At 38.7% G+C, this 21,029-nt stretch overlaps 2 non-coding genes and 1 pseudogene across 2 annotated transcripts; all 3 read right to left on the bottom strand.

The window, feature by feature from the left end:
- The window catches only part of LOC148555543 (uncharacterized), a 193,399-nt pseudogene that overhangs the window by 125,512 nt on the left and 46,858 nt on the right, over positions 1-21,029 (bottom strand).
- Positions 4,929-5,036, bottom strand: LOC148555549 (small nucleolar RNA R71). Its single transcript, XR_015888178.1, has one exon. It is a non-coding gene; the product is annotated as a small nucleolar RNA R71 (small nucleolar RNA).
- On the bottom strand, positions 14,126-14,233 carry LOC148555550 (small nucleolar RNA R71). Its single transcript, XR_015888179.1, has one exon. It is a non-coding gene; the product is annotated as a small nucleolar RNA R71 (small nucleolar RNA).

The following is a 21,029-nucleotide window of genomic DNA, read 5'->3' on the forward strand; positions in this document are numbered from 1 at the left end:
TTCCTTGCCCTCTTGTGGGCGTTGAACGCCCACCTCTTGTTCCTGGCTGGCGTTCAATGAAAGCTTGAAGCTCCTTATAGGGCATTGAACACCTATTGAGGTGCTCCTTCCTGGCATTCAACGCCAGGTCTCTGCCCCCTGGCTGGCGTTCAACACTAGCTTTATGCTCCCTGGCTGGCGTTTAACGCCAATTTTGTGCTCCCTGGCTAGCGTTCAACGCCAGCTTTGCTACTTCTCATGGGCGTTGAACGCCCACTCTGGCCCCCTTCTCTAGCGTTCAACGCCAGCAAGGTCTCTGCTCCAGGGTATTTTGTTTCCAGCTCTGACTATTTCTGTTTCTGCTCTAACTATTGCACATGATCACAAACATTAAAAAGTAAAGAAAAACTCTAAAAATAAACTAAAATAAACTCAAATGGAAATAAACAAAAGAAATGAGAACAGAAATACTCTACTCATGGTTGGGTTGCCTCCCAACAAGCGCTTCTTTAATGTTGTTAGCTTGACACTAGATTGCTGACTTTCCTCCTTTTCTTCCAGTTGGTTAACAGAAATGACTTCATGGGAGAAGAGGAGGAGATGAGTGCCCTCAGATTTGGATTCCTCCTAACAAGCTTTCCTTTAGTGTGATCAGCTTGATTCTCCTTGCTTGCAAGGGTAGGGGTTGTATTGTTTCTCCATCCCCTATACATCTTCCTCTTGGGACCTTCCTCCTTGGTGGGTGGTTGATGAGAGGATAATTTATACGCTTTTTGACATTGTTTTTAGTATGTTTTTAGTAGGATCTAGTTACTTTTAGGGATGTTTTCATTAGTTTTTATGTTAAATTCACATTTCTGGACTTTACTATGAGTTTGTGTGTTTTTCTGTGATTTCAGGTATTTTCTGGCTGAAATTAAGGGACTTGAGCAGAAATCAGATTCAGAGGTTGAAAAAGGACTGCTGATGCTGTTGGATTCTGACCTCCCTGCACTTAAAGTAGATTTTCTGGAGCTACAGAACTCGAAATGGCGCGCTTCCAATTGCGTTGGAAAGTAGACATCCAGGGCTTTCCAGAAATATATAATAGTCCATACTTTGGCCAAGAATAGACGACGTAAAATGGCGTTCAACGCCAGCCTTCTGCCCAAATCTGGCGTCCAGCGCCAGAAAAGGATCCAAAACCAGAGTTGAACGCCCAAACTGGCACAGAAACTGGCGTTCAACTCCACAAATGGCCTCTGCACGTGCTACACTTAAGCTCAGCCCAAACACACACCAAGTGGGCCCCGGAAGTGGATTTATGCATCAATTACTTACTCATGTAAACCCTAGTGACTAGTTTATTATAAATAGGACCTCTTACTAGTCTTTTTGACCATCTTTGGATGTCTGGTTCTTAGATCAGAGGGGCTGGCCATCTCGGCCATGCCTGGACTCTCACTTATGTATTTTCAACGGTAGAGTTTCTACACTCCATAGATTAAGGTGTGGAGCTCTGCTGTTCCTCAAAGATTAATGCAAAGTACTACTGTTTTCTATTCAATTCTTCTTATTTTGCTTCTAAGATATCCATTCACACCCAAGAACGTGATGAAGGTGATGATTATGTGTGACGCTCATCATCCTTCTCCCTTATGAACGCGTGCCTGACAAACACTTCTGTTCTACATGAATTAAGCTAGAATGAGTATCTCTTAGATCTCCTAACCAGAATCTTCGTGGCGTAAGCTAGAATGATGGCGGCATTCAAGAGAATCCGGAAAGTCTAAACCTTGTCTGTGGTATTCCGAGTAGGATTCAATGATTGAATGACTGTGACGAGCTCCTAACTCGCGATTGTAGGGCGTTAGTGACAGACGCAAAAGGATAGTAAATCCTATTCCAGCATGATCGAGAACCGACAGATGAATAGCCGTGCCGTGACAGGGTGCGTGAGCATATTATTCACTGAGAGGATAAGATGAAGCCATTGACAAGGGTGATGCCTCCAGACGATTAGCCGTGCCGTGACAGGGCATTGGATCATTTTCCCGAGAGATGACCGAAAGTAGCCATTGACAGTGGTGATGTATCACATAAAGCCAGCCATGGAAAGGAGTAAGACTGACTGGATGAAGATAGCAGGAAAGCAGAGGTTCAGAGGAACGAAAAGCATCTCCATTCGCTTATCTGAAATTCTCACCAATGAATTACATAAGTATCTCTATCCCTATTCTATTATTTATTATTCGAAAACTCCATGATTATTTTATATTCGCCTGACTGAGATTTACAAGGTGACCATAGCTTGCTTCATACCAACAATCTCCGTGGGATTCGACCCTTACTCACGTAAGGTATTACTTGGACGACCCAGTGCACTTGCTGGTTAGTTGTATCGAAGTTGTGACAATTATGAATTAAGATCAGAGCACCAAGCTCTGGAGCCATTACCAGGATTTGTTCGAGCCTGGACATCACAATTTCGTGCACCAAGTTTTTGGCGCCGTTGCTGGGGATTGTTTGTGTATGGACAACTGACGGCTCATCTTGTTGCTCAGATTAGGTAATTTTCTTTTCGTTTTGTTTTCAAAAAAATCTTTCAAAAATATTTTCAAAAATCTCTCATATGTTTTCGAAAAAAAAAATGTTTTCAAAAATATATTTTTCTTCAGAATTTTTAAGAATGAATTCTAGTGTTTCATGATGATTTGTTGAATCCTGGCTGGCTGTAAGCCATGTCTAATTTTTGGACTGGGGATTCAACTTACCATCACAAATGAAGAGATTCTCACACGCTTAGTTGTTCTATACATGAAAAGTATCCATATCTGCTGAAGCTTGGCTGGCCATTGGCCATGTCTAGTGTTTTGGACTGGAGCTTTCATTGAAAGCTTGGCTGGCTAGTGAGCCATGTCTAATTCCTGGACTGAAGCTTTAGACTAACATGGCAAGATTCCTGGAATTCATATTAAAAATTTTGGAATCCTTATTTTTTCTTTTTCATATAATTTTCGAAAAAAATCCAAAAAAAATTAGAAAATCATAAAAATAAAAAATATTTTGTTTTTCTTGTTTGAGTCTTGAGTCATATCATAAGTTTGGTGTCACTTGCATATGCATCTTGCATTTTTTCGAAAATATCATGCATTCATAGTGTTCTTCATGATCTTCAAGTTGTTCTTGGTAAGTCTTCTTGTTTGATCTTGATGATTTTTTTGTTTTGTGTCTTTTCATGTTTATCATATGCATTCTTGAATTCTTAGTGCGTAAGCATTAAAGAATTCTAAGTTTGGTGTCTTGCATGTTTTCTTTGCATTAAAAATTTTTCAAAAATATGTTCTTGATGTTCATCATGACATTCAAAGTGTTCTTGGTGTTCATCTTGACATTCATAGCATTCTTGCATGCATCACATGTTTTGATCTAAAAATTTCATGCATTGCATTTTTTTTTGTGTTTGTCTCTCTCATCATAAAAATTCAAAAATCAAAAAAATATCTTTCCCTTTTTCTCTCATCAAATTCGAAAATTTGGGTTGACTTTTTCAAAAATTTTTAAAATCAAATTGTTTCTCATGAGTCAAATCAAATTTTCAATTTGAAAATCTTATCTTTTTCAAAATCTTTTTCAAAAATCAAATCTTTTTCAAAATTCTTAGTTATTTTCGAAAATTCCAAAAAATATTTTTCAAAAATCTTTTTCTTATTTTTATATCAAATTTTCGAAAATAACAGAATCAATTAATGTTTTGATTCAAAAATTTGAAGTTTGTTACTTGCTTTTTAAGAAAGATGCAAACTTTAAGTTCTAGAATCATATCTTGTGATTTCTTATGAAACAAGTCATTAATTGAAATTTTAAAAATCAAATCTTTTTCAAAAACTAATTTCTATCATATCTTTTCAAAAATATCTTCTCATCTTATCTTTTTCAAAAATATCTTTTCAAAATATCTTTTCTAACTTCCTAACTTCCTATCTTTTCAAAATTTGTTTCAACTAACTAACTAACTTTTTGTTTGTTTCTTAACTTTTTCAAAACCACCTAACTAACTCTCTCTCTCTCACTTTCGAAAATATCTCCCCCTTTTTCAAAAATTTCTTTTTAATTAACTAATTTTTTTTATTTTTATTTTTATTTCAAAAAAATTTTCGAAAAATACTAACAAATTTTCAAAAACCAATTTTCAAAAATCACTAACTCCTTTTCAAAATAATTTTCAAAAATTATTCCCCCCCCATCTCATTCTATTTATTCATTCATATCCTAACATCTCATCTCACATCTCTTCCATTCTCACAGTTGTATTTCTTCCTTTATATTACATTCTTTGTCTCCCCCTTTTCTTCCACTCACAAAGGGATCCCTATACTGTGGTATAAAGGATCTCTATTATTATTATTATTTTTCTGTCCATTCTTCCTTGTCATATGAGCAGGAGCAAGGATAAGAACATTCTTGTGGAAGCAGATCCAGAACCTGAAAGGACTCTGAAGAGAAAATTAAGAGAAGCTAAAATACAACAATCCAGAGATAACCTTTCAGAAATTTTTGAACAGGCAGAGGAGATGGCAGCAGAAAATAATAATAATGTAAGGAAGATGCTTGGTGACTTTACTGCACCTAATTCCAATTTACATGGAAGAAGCATCTCCATTCCTGCCATTGGAGCAAACAACTTTGAGCTGAAACCTCAATTAGTTTCTCTGATGCAGCAGAACTGCAAGTTTCATGGACTTCCATCTGAAGATCCTTTTCAGTTCTTGACTAAATTCTTGCAGATATGTGATACTGTTAAGACTAATGGAATAGATCCTGAAGTCTACAGGCTCATGCTTTTCCCTTTTGCTGTAAGAGACAGAGCTAGATTATGGTTGGATTCTCAACCTAAAGACAGCCTGAACTCTTGGGATAAGCTGGTCACGGCTTTCTTAGCCAAGTACTTTCCTCCTCAAAAGCTGAGCAAGCTTAGAGCTGATGTTCAAACCTTCAGACAGAAAGAAGGTGAATCTCTCTATGAAGCTTGGGAAAGATACAAACAGTTGACCAAAAAGTGTCCTTCTGACATGCTTTCAGAATGGACCATCCTGGATATATTCTATGATGGTTTATCTGAGCTATCAAAGATGTCACTGGACACCTCTGCAGGTGGATCCATTCACCTAAAGAAAACGCCTGCAGAAGCTCAAGAACTCATTGACATGGTTGCTAATAACCAGTTCATGTACACTTCTGAAAGGAATCCTGTAAATAATGGGACGCCTATGAAGAAGGGAGTTCTTGAAGTTGATACTCTGAATGCCATTTTGGCTCAGAACAAAATATTGACTCAGCAAGTCAATATGATTTCTCAGAGTCTGCATGAAATGCAAGCTGCATCCAACAGTACTCAAGAGGCATCTTCTGAAGAAGAAGCCTATGATCCTGAGAACCCTGCAATAGCAGAGGTAAATTACTTAGGTGAACCTTATGGAAACACCTATAACTCAACATGGAGAAATCATCCAAATTTCTCATGGAAGGATCAAAAGCCCCAACAAGGCTTTAATAATGGTGGAAGAAACAGGTTTAGCAATAGCAAACCTTTTCCATCATCAACTCAGCAACAGACAGAGAACTCTGAACAAAATGCTTCTAATTTAGCAAATCTAGTCTCTGATCTATCTAAGGCCACTGTAAGTTTCATGAATGAAACAAGATCTTCCATTAGAAATTTGGAAGCACAAGTGGGCCAGCTGAGTAAAAGGATCACTGAAATCCCTCCTAGTACTCTCCCAAGCAATACAGAAGAGAACCCAAAAGGGGAGTGCAAGGCCATTGACATAAGCGCCATGGCCGAACCTGTAAGGAGAGGAGAGGACGTGAATCCCAAGGAGGAAGACCTCCTGGGACGTCCAGTGATCAATAAGGAGCTTCCCTCTGGGGAATCAAAGGACTCTGAGGCCCATCTAGAGACCATAGAGATCCCATTGAACCTCCTTATGCCCTTCATGAGCTCTGATAAGTATTCCTCTTCTGAAGAGAATGAGGATGTTACTGAAGAGCAAACTGCCAAGTTTCTTGGTGCAATCATGAAGCTGAATGCCAAATTGTTTGGCATTGATGCTTGGGAAGTTGAACCTCCCTTGTTCATCAATGAACTGAGTGATCTGGATCAACTGACATTGCCTCAGAAGAGACAGGATCCTGGAAAGTTCATAATACCCTGTACCATAGGCACCATGATCTTTAAGGCTCTGTGTGACCTTGGTTCAGGAATAAACCTCATGCCCCTCTCTGTAATAGAGAAACTGGGAATCTATGGGGTGCAAGCTGCTAAAATCTCCCTAGAGATGGCAGACAGCTCAAGAAGACAGGCTTATGGACAAGTAGAAAATGTATTAGTAAAGGTTGAGGGCCTTTACATACCTACTGATTTCATAGTCCTGGATACTGGAAAGGAAGAGGATGAATCCATCATCCTAGGAAGACCTTTCCTGGCCACAGCAAGAGTTGTGATTGATGTTGACAGAGGTGAAATAGTCCTTCAATGGAATGAGAACTCCCTTGTATTCAAAACTCAAGGATCTCCCTCTGCAACCATGGAGAGGAAGCAGGAAAAGCTTCTCTCCAAGCAGAGTCAACCAGAGCCCCCACAGTCAAACTCTAAGTTTGGTGTTGGGAGGCCACAACCAAACTCTAAGTTTGGTGTTGAACTCCCATATCCAAACTCTAAGTTTGGTGTTGGAGAGTTTCAACAAAACTCTGCACATCTGTGAGGCTCCATGAGAGCCCACTGTCAAGCTATTGACATTAAAGAAGTGCTTGTTGGGAGGCAACCCAATGTTTATCTAACTCTTATTTTTATTATTTTTCATGTTTTCTTAGGTTCATGATCATGTGGAGTCACAAAATAAATATAAAAATTGAAAACAGAATCAAAAACAGCAGAAGAAAAATCACACCCTGGAGGAGCATCTGTCTGGCGTTCAAACGCTAGAACAGAGCATAGTTCTGGCGCTGAACGCCCAGAATGGGAGCATCCTGGCGCTGAACGCCCAGAACAGGCATGGTTCTGGCGTTCAACGCCAGAAATGGCACACAAATGGGCGTTGAACGCCCAAAATGGCCACCAACCTGGCGCTGAACGCCCAGAGTTGGGTACAAAGGCATTTTTACATGCCTAATGGGTGCAGGGATGTAATTCCTTGAACACCTCAGGATCTGTGGACCCCACAGGATCCACTCAGGATCTGTGGACCCCACAGGATCCCCACCTACCTCCACTCACTTCTTCTCACCACTCTCTTTCACACAACCCCATAAACACTCTTCCCCAAAAACCCTTCACCAATCACCTCAATCTCTCTTCCCCATCACCTCTTCACCACTCACATCTATCCACTCTTTCCCATTAACCTACCTCATAAACTCCACCTACCTTCAAAATTCAAAACCAATTTCCCACCCAAACCCACCCATATGGCCGAACCTTAACCCCCCTCCCCTCCCTATATAAAGCCCTCCATTCTTCATCAAATTCACACAACACAACCCCTCTATACCCTTCTTAGCTGAACCACATCACCCTCTCCCTCTCCTCTATTTCTTCTTCTTCTACTTCTATTCTTTTGTTTATTGCTCGAGGGCGAGCAATATTCTAAGTTTGGTGTGGTAAAAGCATAAGCTTTTTGTTTTTCCATTACCATTGATGGCATCTAAGACCGGAGAATCCTCTAGAAGAGGGAAAGGGAAGACAAAAGCTTCCACATCCGAGTCATGGGAGATGGAAAGATTCATCTCCAAAGCCCATCAAGGCCACTTCTATGATGTTGTGGCCAAGAAGAAGGTGATCCCTGAGGTCCCTTTTAAACTCAAAAGAAATGAGTATCCGGAGATCCGACATGAAATTCAAAGAAGAGGTTGGGAAGTTCTAACAAATCCCATCCAACAAGTCGGCATCTTAATGGTTCAAGAGTTCTATGCCAATGCATGGATCACCAAGAACCATGATCAAAGTAAGAACCCGGATCCAAAGAACTATGTTACAATGGTTCGGGGGAAATACTTAGATTTTAGTCCGGAGAATGTGAGGTTGGCGTTCAACTTGCCATACATGTCAGAGAATGCACGCCCCTACACAAGGAGAGTCAACTTTGATCAAAGGTTGGACCAAGTCCTTATGGACATATGTGTAGAAGGAGCTCAATGGAAGATTGACTCCAAAGGCAAGCCGGTTCAACTAAGAAGATTGGACCTCAAGCCTATAGCTAGAGGATGGTTGGAGTTTATTCAATGCTCAATCATTCCCACTAGCAACTGGTCTGAAGTTACTATAGACCGGGCCATCATGATCCATAGCATCATGATTGGAGAAGAGGTGGAAGTTCATGAGATTATACCTCAAGAACTTTACAAGGTGGCTGATAAGTCCTCCACCATGGCAAGGTTAGCCTTTCCTCACCTCATTTGCCACCTATGCAATTCAGCTGGGATTGACATAGAGGGAGATATCCTCATCAAAGAGGACAAGCCCATCACTAAGAAAAAGATGGAGCAAGCAAGAGAGCCCAGTCACGGAGCTCGAGAGGCGCAAGAAGCTCATCACCATGAGATTCCGGAAATGCCTCAAATCCACTTTCCTCCACAAAACTATTGGGAGCACATCAACACCTCCCTAGAAGAATTGAGTTCCAATATGGGACAACTAAGGGTGGAACATCAAGAGCACTCCATCATGCTGCATGAAATAAGAGAAGATCAAAAAGCAATGAGGGAGGAGCAACAAAGACAAGGAAGAGACATAGAAGAGCTCAAGGACATCATTGGTTCCTCAAGAAGGAAACGCCACCATCACTAAGGTGGATTCATTCCTTGTTCTTCTTACTTCTGTTTTTTTGTTTTCTATGTTTGTGTCCCCATTACATGATCATTAGTAGTTAGTAACTTTGTCCTAAAGTTATGAATGTCCCATGAATCCATCACCTCTCTTAAATAAAAACTGTTTTAATTTAAAAGAACAAGAAGTACATGAGTTTCGAATTTATCCTTGAACTTAACTTAATTATATTGATGTGGTGACAATGCTTCCTGTTTTCTGAATGTATGCTTGAACAGTGCATATGTCTTTTGAAGTTGTTGTTTAGGAATGTTAAATATGTTGGCTCTTGAAAGAATGATGACTAAGAGACATGTTATTTGATAATCTGAAAAATCATAAAAATGATTCTTGAAGCAAGAAAAAGCAGCAAAAAAAAAAACAAAGCTTGCAGAAAAAAAAAAAGAGAGAAAAAAAAATAGGCGAAGAAAAAAAAAATATAGAAAGAAAAAAGAAAAAGCAAGCAGAAAAAGCCAATAACCCTTAAAACCAAAAGGCAAGGGCAAATAAAAAGGATCCCAAGGCTTTGAGCATCAGTGGATAGGAGGGCCGAAAGGAATAAAATCCTGGTCTAAGCGGCTAAACCAAGCTGTCCCTAACCATGTGCTTGTGGCGTGTAGGTGTCAAGTGAAAACTTGAGACTGAGCGGTTAAAGTCAAGGTCCAAAGCAAAAACAAAGAGTGTGCTTAAGAACCCTGGACACCTCTAATTGGGGACTTTAGCAAAGCTGAGTCACAATCTGAAAATGTTCACCCAATTATGTGTCTGTGGCATTTATGTATCCGGTGGTAATACTGGAAAACAAAGTGCTTAGGGCCACGGCCAAGACTCATAAAGAAGCTGTGTTCAAGAATCATCATACTGAACTAGGAGAATCAATAACACTATCTGAACTCTGAGTTCCTATAGATGCCAATCATTCTGAACCTCAATGGATAAAGTGAGATGCCAAAACTATTCAAGAGGCAAAAAGCTATAAGTCCCGCTCATATGATTGAAGCTATGTTTCATTGATAGTTTGGAATTTATAGTATATTCTCTTCTTTTTATCCTATCTGATTTTCAGTTGCTTGGGGACAAGCAACAATTTAAGTTTGGTGTTGTGATGAGCGGATAATTTATACGCTTTTTGACATTGTTTTTAGTATGTTTTTAGTAGGATCTAGTTACTTTTAGGGATGTTTTCATTAGTTTTTATGTTAAATTCACATTTCTGGACTTTACTATGAGTTTGTGTGTTTTTCTGTGATTTCAGGTATTTTCTGGCTGAAATTAAGGGACTTGAACAGAAATCAGATTCAGAGGTTGAAAAAGGACTGCTGATGCTGTTGGATTCTGACCTCCCTGCACTTAAAGTAGATTTTCTGGAGCTACAAAACTCGAAATGGCGCGCTTCCAATTGCGTTGGAAAGTAGACATCCAGGGCTTTCCAGCAATATATAATAGTCCATACTTTGGCCAAGAATAGACGACGTAAACTGGCGTTCAACGCCAGCCTTCTGCCCAAATCTGGCGTCCAGCGCCAGAAAAGGATCCAAAACCAGAGTTGAACGCCCAAACTGGCACAGAAACTGGCGTTCAACTCCACAAATGGCCTCTGCACGTGCTACACTTAAGCTCAGCCCAAACACACACCAAGTGGGCCCCGGAAGTGGATTTATGCATCAATTACTTACTCATGTAAACCCTAGTGACTAGTTTATTATAAATAGGACCTCTTACTAGTCTTTTTGACCATCTTTGGACGTCTGGTTCTTAGATCAGAGGGGCTGGCCATCTCGGCCATGCCTGGACTCTCACTTATGTATTTTCAACGGTAGAGTTTCTACACTCCATAGATTAAGGTGTGGAGCTCTGCTGTTCCTCAAAGATTAATGCAAAGTACTACTGTTTTCTATTCAATTCTTCTTATTTCGCTTCTAAGATATCCATTCGCACCCAAGAACGTGATGAAGGTGATGATTATGTGTGACGCTCATCATCCTTCTCCCTTATGAACGCGTTCCTGACAAACACTTCTGTTCTACATGAATTAAGCTAGAATGAGTATCTCTTAGATCTCCTAACCAGAATCTTCGTGGCGTAAGCTAGAATGATGGCGGCATTCAAGAGAATCCGGAAAGTCTAAACCTTGTCTGTGGTATTCCGAGTAGGATTCAATGATTGAATGACTGTGACGAGCTCCTAACTCGCGATTGCAGGGCGTTAGTGACAGACGCAAAAGGATAGTAAATCCTATTCCAGCATGATCGAGAACCGACAGATGAATAGCCGTGCCGTGACAGGGTGCGTGAGCATATTATTCACTAAGAGGATAAGATGAAGCCATTGACAAGGGTGATGCCTCCAGACGATTAGCCGTGCCGTGACAGGGCATTGGATCATTTTCCCGAGAGATGACCGAAAGTAGCCATTGACAGTGGTGATGTATCACATAAAGCCAGCCATGGAAAGGAGTAAGACTGACTGGATGAAGATAGCAGGAAAGCAGAGGTTCAGAGGAACGAAAAGCATCTCCATTCGCTTATCTGAAATTCTCACCAATGAATTACATAAGTATCTCTATCCCTATTCTATTATTTATTATTCGAAAACTCCATGATTATTTTATATCCGCCTGACTGAGATTTACAAGGTGACCATAGCTTGCTTCATACCAACAATCTCCGTGGGATTCGACCCTTACTCACGTAAGGTATTACTTGGACGACCCAGTGCACTTGCTGGTTAGTTGTATCGAAGTTGTGACAATTATGAATTAAGATCAGAGCACCAAGCTCTGGAGCCATTACCAGGATTTGTTCGAGCCTGGACATCACAATTTCGTGCACCAAGTTTTTGGCGCCGTTGCTGGGGATTGTTTGTGTATGGACAACTGACGGCTCATCTTGTTGCTCAGATTAGGTAATTTTCTTTTCGTTTTGTTTTCAAAAAAATCTTTCAAAAATATTTTCAAAAATCTCTCATATGTTTTCGAAAAAAAAAAATGTTTTCAAAAATATATTTTTCTTCAGAATTTTTAAGAATGAATTCTAGTGTTTCATGATGATTTGTTGAATCCTGGCTGGCTGTAAGCCATGTCTAATTTTTGGACTGGGGATTCAACTTACCATCACAAATGAAGAGATTCTCACACGCTTAGTTGTTCTATACATGAAAAGTATCCATATCTGCTGAAGCTTGGCTGGCCATTGGCCATGTCTAGTGTTTTGGACTGGAGCTTTCATTGAAAGCTTGGCTGGCTAGTGAGCCATGTCTAATTCCTGGACTGAAGCTTTAGACTAACATGGCAAGATTCCTGGAATTCATATTAAAAATTTTGGAATCCTTATTTTTTCTTTTTCATATAATTTTCGAAAAAAATCCAAAAAAAATTAGAAAATCATAAAAATAAAAAATATTTTGTTTTTCTTGTTTGAGTCTTGAGTCATATCATAAGTTTGGTGTCACTTGCATATGCATCTTGCATTTTTTCGAAAATATCATGCATTCATAGTGTTCTTCATGATCTTCAAGTTGTTCTTGGTAAGTCTTCTTGTTTGATCTTGATGATTTTTTTGTTTTGTGTCTTTTCATGTTTATCATATGCATTCTTGAATTCTTAGTGCGTAAGCATTAAAGAATTCTAAGTTTGGTGTCTTGCATGTTTTCTTTGCATTAAAAATTTTTCAAAAATATGTTCTTGATGTTCATCATGACATTCAAAGTGTTCTTGGTGTTCATCTTGACATTCATAGCATTCTTGCATGCATCACATGTTTTGATCTAAAAATTTCATGCATTGCATTTTTTTTTGTGTTTGTCTCTCTCATCATAAAAATTCAAAAATCAAAAAAATATCTTTCCCTTTTTCTCTCATCAAATTCGAAAATTTGGATTGACTTTTTCAAAAATTTTTAAAATCAAATTGTTTCTCATGAGTCAAATCAAATTTTCAATTTGAAAATCTTATCTTTTTCAAAATCTTTTTCAAAAATCAAATCTTTTTCAAAATTCTTAGTTATTTTCGAAAATTCCAAAAAATATTTTTCAAAAATCTTTTTCTTATTTTTATATCAAATTTTCGAAAATAACATAATCAATTAATGTTTTGATTCAAAAATTTGAAGTTTGTTACTTGCTTTTTAAGAAAGATGCAAACTTTAAGTTCTAGAATCATATCTTGTGATTTCTTATGAAACAAGTCATTAATTGAAATTTTAAAAATCAAATCTTTTTCAAAAACTAATTTCTATCATATCTTTTCAAAAATATCTTCTCATCTTATCTTTTTCAAAAATATCTTTTCAAAATATCTTTTCTAACTTCCTAACTTCCTATCTTTTCAAAATTTGTTTCAACTAACTAACTAACTTTTTGTTTGTTTCTTAACTTTTTCAAAACCACCTAACTAACTCTCTCTCTCTCACTTTCGAAAATATCTCCCCCTTTTTCAAAAATTTCTTTTTAATTAACTAATTTTTTTTATTTTTATTTTTATTTCAAAAAAATTTTCGAAAAATACTAACAAATTTTCAAAAACCAATTTTCAAAAATCACTAACTCCTTTTCAAAATAATTTTCGAAAATTATTCCCCCCATCTCATTCTATTTATTCATTCATATCCTAACATCTCATCTCACATCTCTTCCATTCTCACAGTTGTGTTTCTTCCTTTATATTACATTCTTTGTCTCCCCCTTTTCTTCCACTCACAAAGGGATCCCTATACTGTGGTATAAAGGATCTCTATTATTATTATTATTTTTCTGTCCATTCTTCCTTGTCATATGAGCAGGAGCAAGGATAAGAACATTCTTGTGGAAGCAGATCCAGAACCTGAAAGGACTCTGAAGAGAAAATTAAGAGAAGCTAAAATACAACAATCCAGAGATAACCTTTCAGAAATTTTTGAACAGGCAGAGGAGATGGCAGCAGAAAATAATAATAATGTAAGGAAGATGCTTGGTGACTTTACTGCACCTAATTCCAATTTACATGGAAGAAGCATCTCCATTCCTGCCATTGGAGCAAACAACTTTGAGCTGAAACCTCAATTAGTTTCTCTGATGCAGCAGAACTGCAAGTTTCATGGACTTCCATCTGAAGATCCTTTTCAGTTCTTGACTGAATTCTTGCAGATATGTGATACTGTTAAGACTAATGGAATAGATCCTGAAGTCTACAGGCTCATGCTTTTCCCTTTTGCTGTAAGAGACAGAGCTAGATTATGGTTGGATTCTCAACCTAAAGACAGCCTGAACTTTTGGGATAAGCTGGTCACGGCTTTCTTAGCCAAGTACTTTCCTCCTCAAAAGCTGAGCAAGCTTAGAGCTGATGTTCAAACCTTCAGACAGAAAGAAGGTGAATCTCTCTATGAAGCTTGGGAAAGATACAAACAGTTGACCAAAAAGTGTCCTTCTGACATGCTTTCAGAATGGACCATCCTGGATATATTCTATGATGGTTTATCTGAGCTATCAAAGATGTCACTGGACACCTCATCATTAATTCGCCTCTCTCAGCATCAGAGAGGTTTCTTTCAGGAGATAGAGACCATTGCTCCAAAGCCTCAGCAAAAAGAATATTGGTTCACTCGAAAACTATCTCTCAACAATTTCCTACCGGCAAGTCCACCAGATTGTCGTCAAGTAAAAACTCACTGTAGAGTGAGGTCAAATCTCACAGGGATTGGTTAGTTGATCAATGTTAATTGGAGAATTGTGCTAGTTGAGCGAAATCAGATTTGGTTGGGAATTGCAGAATGTAAATTTGGCAGGAAACTTAAATTGCAAGGAATTAACTAACAGAAATTAAATTGCGAGAAATTAAATGACAGAATCTTAAATTGTAAGAAATTAAATGGGAATGGGGGTTTAGCATGAAATTAAAGAAGCATAATATAAAAGAATGGGTAGATCAGAGATGGGAATTCATTGGGTTCAGGAGATGCATAATTCTCCGGATCAAATTCATTTTCATCTCTCCCGCAATCAATGCATTCATTGATCTCCTTGGCAATCTTAAGTGATTGGATCCTAATTTCTTGGCTCACCAATCTCTCTAAGCATGAACAATTGCCCAATTCCTTGATTTAAGTGCTCATGGGAAGAGATGAGGTATGGTCACTGATTATACCACACATATTCATAGATCAAAGTGTGGTAGGATTACATGTAACGATATCCATCCAAACCCCAATCTAATCCAATGTGAGAAATCAATTCTAGCATGATCTCCTCATTCCTCTTGCAAGGTTCAAAGGAGATCCAATTATGAATAGCTTCTTTCCCAAGACAACTATCCAATAGGATGAAGAACGAAAGCTTTCTAGCAAAATTAAGAGAAAAAAAGAAGAAGAAGAATGAAAACTAATATTGATCCATTGAATTACCCAGAGCTCCCTAACCCAATGAAAAGGGATTTTTTACATCATAGCTCAATTCAAATTACAGAGAAAGAAGAGTGCAGAAAACATTAAAAAAATGCAGAAAAATAAAATCAGGGAATTGAACTCCCCGAGCCCCCCTCAGGGCCTCCCGAGCTCCCTCAATCTTCAACAATTCTTCTATTTATAAACATCTTTTCATCTTCAATTGGATCAAGTATTTTGATGTGGGCCTTGGATGAAGTAGTTAGGAGTGATTCTTAGTGATGCAGAGAAGAGAGATTGCAAAATTGCAGAGTTCTGGTATCCACGTTGGAGTCAACGTTTTTGGATAAACGTTGAGCCAAACGTTCCTTTGAAAAATGGGTTCTGGTTGCTGTCATCGATGTTTGACTCAACGTTGGAGTGCCAACATTCTCGCAGTCACGCGTACGCGTGGCCCATGCGTACGCATGCCGTACGCGTGCGCGTGGTTGGGCTGAAAAAGTATGTCCACGCGTACGCATCATTGACAAGTACGCGTCGATGCAAAGTTCCCAACTCTAATTTTTGAAAGCTTATCGCAGACGTTGGCCTTAGCGTTGGAGTACAAACGCTCCCTCCAACGTTGGCACATCCACGTGTGCGCGTCACCTACGCGTGCGCATGGATGCTAAATTCTCAAATTCCAAAACTGAATGTTGCACATCAAGCCTTGGGACGTCACTTTGTCCTCTTGTCAATGTTGCCAATTTAATGCCCACTATAAACTATTATATATGGTTGGAAAGCTCTGAATATCAGCTTTCTAACTCAACTGGAATCACCTCAATTGGACATCTGCAACTCATGTTATGCTCCTTTGAAGAGGACAGGGTCGCTGGTGTTGGTGTGCAACATTTGAGGTAACGTTGGCACACCAACGTTGACACCAACGTTGGTAAGAATGCCAGATTCTGAAGCTCAAACTTATTGTCTACCCCATACTATTATATATTGTTGGAAAGCCCTGAATTTCTACTTTTCAATGCCGTTGGAAGCGCATCATTTGGAGCTCCACAGCTCGAGTTATACGCCATCGAAGGTGCAGAGGTCAGCTGGCCTTACTAGGGGTGTTCAAAACCGATCCGGACCGAACTAAACCGACGAACCGAACCGAAAAAACCAAAAACCGAATTAACCGATAACCAAAAAAACCGAAAAAAACTGATTTTGCTGTTTTTTGTCCGGTTCGGTTCGGTTTTCGGTTTTGAATTTGAAAACCCTAACCGAACCGAACCGAACCGGTTAGTAAAAAAACCCTAAACGTAAACGTTACTAACCCACCCCCACACGCGTGACACGCCCACACCCCCCCTTCAAACGAAACTGCGCGACACCCCCACCCCACCCCCCAAACGAAACTGCGTCTACCCTAACCCCCAAATCCACAATCCATACCCTAACCTTCAGGCTTCAATACTCATCGCTCCCTCTTCTCCAAATCTCCACACCTGCTGGCTGCCGACCTGCGCCCAGCCAGCCAGCCACCGCTCCCTCTTCAGTACTCATCGCACCCAGCCACCCACCACCGCGAAGCCTTTGGCCCGTCGCACATACACCCAAACGAAGCCACGCCGTCGCACATCAGGTCAAGACGAAGCCACCACCGACCGACTCGACACGGCAGCACAGCACCACGCCGCCACCGTTGAGACGCCACCACCCTAACCCATCAGTTCAACCCAGCACGGCAGCACCTCCCAGTCTTCCACTCAGCCTTCCTCCCAAGTCAATATGGAGCCAGAGCCACTGATTCAGGTAATGTTTACCATTTGCATTCTGTTTATTAGTGTTGATTTGTTGCTACTGTTGATTTGTTGCTAAGTTTTGTTGCTGGCTCAGTGTTGAACTTCTTACACTATGTGAAAAATAACAAAATAGTTGAGGAGAAAAAGATGAACTATGTGCAATTGGCCGAGTAGACAGTAGACTGATTCAAGTCAGATATGGAGCTGGAGCTACCAAGTCAGGTATGTAATTTGAGTAATTTCTGTTTTGAATTACTGAAAGTGCTTCTGTTTGTATTGTTGGTAGCTTGGTATTGTTGGAAAAATAATATAAACTGCTTTTGGTTATTATTAGTTTTTTTGGAAGAATAATATAAAATAAAAAGAAACTTTTGAAGTGATTTAGTATGAAATCAGATTTGAAATCAGATAAACTGGTTTTGAATCTTGATAGGAAGATATTGAAATTAGATTTGAAGCAGATTTGAAGAATTAAATTTGGAGCAGATTTGAAATCAGTGTATTGTTGCTGATTGTTGGTTGAATTAATTTTGATAAATTACTTTATTGTTGGTATTATTGCTGGTTGCTGGTTTTGTTGCTGGTTTTGTTGCTTATTGTTGCTGCCTTGCTGGTTTTTAATTTATTTGTTGTTGTGTTTTTGCTGGTTTTTAATTTATTTGTTGTTGTTGACAAGTATGGAGCTTTCAGGATCTTTATCTCCTTTTGTTACCAATATGACATCTCTGACTAATATGTAAGTGCTTAACTCTAAATCTCAGTTCATTGACTCTGATATTTACAAGTTCTAATTGGAAAACCATTGTTTTTTTGTAGCCGGCTTGGGAATAACAGTTTGTCCGGGCACATTCCTGACCTAGGTTCACTAACACTATTAGAAATATTGTAAGTAACTCATTTTGTATGCAATTCCATGATCTAAATGTTTGAAATCAAAGAACTTTGATGTATTCATGCCATGAAGCTCACTATTTGGATATTATTATTGTATATAAAGGCACTTGGAAGACAATCAATTCGACGGAGAGATTCCTTCATCCCTAGGGAACATAAGCACTTTGCATAAAGTGTAAACTCTGTCCTCTCTATACAAGAGAATTAAACTGGTTTTTTGTGCTGTTTCTTGAATCCTGAGTAGATATTTAAGTCAGCCCTGTACAACTACATTGTTTACATGAGTGTGGCCCAAAAATAGTACAATTTATTTGAATTCCTTTTGTCGATAAATTTAATTGGATCAAGACTTTGTTACCTAATGTGTATTTGTGTTTGTCGATTTCAATTTTATGACTTTGTGACATAGCTTGGCAATATTTTTTTTGAATTGATTGAAAAACCGAACAAACCGAACCAAACCAAACCGATTTTAATTGGTTTGGTTTGGTTCGGATGGTCTTGAGAAAAAAACCGAACCAAACCGAATTGCAGTTTAATTAAACGATTGGATCGGATGGCTTTTCTCTTAAAAACCGAACCAAACCGCACCGCGAACACCCCTAGGCCTTACTACAGGTTGGTACCATGTTCGTCTATGCACATTTTGGGGCAGTTTTATTCCTCAATTTTAGTGTCCACCATGTAGTGCCATATATGCTTGGAAAGCTCTGGATTCCTACTTTCCAATGCCTTTGAAATCACCTCATTTGGAGCTTTGTTGCTCAAGTTATTCTTGTTTGAAGTAGACCCCTTCAGGCTGTGAGGAGCAACGTTTCCAGCAACGTTGGAGCTCCAACTTTAGCTCCAACGTTGCTTCCCTTTGTTTCCTTTCATGGCCTTCTTGTTGCTTCTTTGCCTTCCCTTTTCTTAGCTTCCTTTCCACCTATCATCAACCAAACATTTGCATCAAAGTTTGCTATAATTCACAAGATTTTGCATCATTCATAATAAACAATAAATCTAGCATAAATCTCATGAAAATGCACAAAATTAACAGTGTTTGATTGAATCAAGAAAAGCATGAATTTCTCATCCAAATACTTACTTATTGCCTAAGAAATGCATGAAATACTCTAAAACAAACTAAAAATGGTTTGTGAAACTAGCCAAGATGCCCTGACATCACAACACCAAACTTAAATCTTGCTTGTTCTCAAGCAAGTGATAGAACATGAAAATAAGAGATACAAGTCCTTATTCAGAGAATTCAAATCCTTGGTTCATGGAGTTTCATACATGGCAATTTAGGTTCATGTTTTTGCTGGTTTCTAAGCTCTCATATACTCTTGAATTCTCACTCTATTGCCTTCAATGAGATTCTTATTCTTGATTCTTAACTTCTCTGTTTTTGTTTTCTTTCCTTCTTTAGAGCTTATTCCCTTCGGTAGCTAAGTGTTATATAATGAGACAACTTTTTAGGATAGGCTTTCAGCCAGCACTCCCAAAACTAGTTAGTTCAAGGTGCTAGGTGTTGAAACACCCCTAAGGACTTAATTACCCAAGTCTCTCCTCAGCACATACACACCATAGGCACATGGTTTGTTATTCATTCCTTAGACCTTGGTGTCCAGCACCTCTTTGGGTTGCTAAATGTTTTGTGACAAGGTTGCTCTTAATGGTGGACTTTTAGTTGACAATCCCGGGTTAGTTAACCCAAGTTGTCAAGTGATAAAGCACTCCTAAGAACTTACTCATCCAAGCAGATCCTTGCACAGAAACACCACAGACACATGCCTTAAGGTTCAAACTATTGGTGCCTAGCTTTATTTGCTCTTTTCTTTCTTTTTTATTCTCTTTTTCTCTTTTTAGGATCTTATTAATTCATTTAAGTCTCATAGAAAGCAATTTAAGCTCATAATTCAAGAGATATCTTAGCCTTGTACCTTATTGATGAACCAACTTAGCTAACAAATACCACCACAACACTAGGACTTTATTCTGCACATTGGATTTCACTCTTGTCTTTCAGTAAATTCTCATAATTTCTTTTATTGAGCTCAAGGACATAGCATACAATTCAAGCAGGTTGAAAATGAAGCAGGCACTTAGACTAGCAGCCCAAAATGGCAGTAAAGAAAGACACTCAAAATGTAAATGTTCATGTAAACAGGGCACAATCATACTTCCAATTAAAGCACTACAAACCAAAAACAGTTAAGTAACAATACAACCTCTTAGTGTCTTCTTGTTTCTTCCTTGTCATCACCATCCTTAGCTTTTGTACCCTTCTTTATCTCTTTAGATGATGGTGTCCATTTCTTCCAAGAGATTGAATGTATTCCTGCAAAGCTATTGGAAGTTGCTTGTTTCCCAAGCACTTGAGATATGGTTATCATGCATGTATGCTTAGATTTTCCGAACTTAAGTAGGTGTGGGAACACCAAACTTAGTTCCTTGCCTAGTGCAGCAGAGTTAATATATGCATGAAACATCAAGTACTTTTATCAAGAAATTAAACTATGAACTAGAAATCAACTATGAGCTAGAAAATAAACTAAGAGCTAGAAAACAGATTAAGAACTAGATAACAGACCAGGAACTAGAAACTAAACAACTGTTGAGTAGTTTCTCTGATTGTTTGGAGTTGATAATTAATCATGCTGACGGTGCAATGTGTTCTTAATGAAATCTGTGGTGGAACACCAAACTTAGAATTACACATTCACCATTAAATTCTTTGGTGTGCAAGACCAAACTTGGCTCCTTGCAATGCAGAGAAATCTACTGAACCTCTTTATTGAAATAACTAAGAAAGGAAAACTACCTCTAGTTGGGTTGCCTCCCAACAAGCGCTCTCTTAATGTCATTAGCTTGACATTTTGGTCATGAATTTCTTCCTCTTCTTCCAGATTGTTAAGAGGAATGACCTCAAGTGAAAAAAAGAGATAGTTAATGCCCCTTGTTGTGAGTGCCTCTTTCTAGCAAGCTTTCTTTTGTGATTGGCTTGAGTGAACTTGCTTGTTGGATCAGGAGTTGGATTGTTCTTTGACCGTCTCTTTTTCATGGATATGATCCTTTGCTTTTCGGTCACAATCCTCCTTTTGATGCTTGTTTCTACTGTCTTCACATTTTTTATCTCAAGACTTGTGTGTTGTTGAATAGTTGAAGCATCCTTTTCAACAAGAGCTTCTTGAA

The sequence above is a fragment of the Arachis ipaensis genome, chromosome B6, assembly GCF_059453495.1.
Source record: "Arachis ipaensis isolate K30076 ecotype BB chromosome B6, ASM5945349v1, whole genome shotgun sequence".
NCBI lineage: Eukaryota > Viridiplantae > Streptophyta > Magnoliopsida > Fabales > Fabaceae > Arachis > Arachis ipaensis.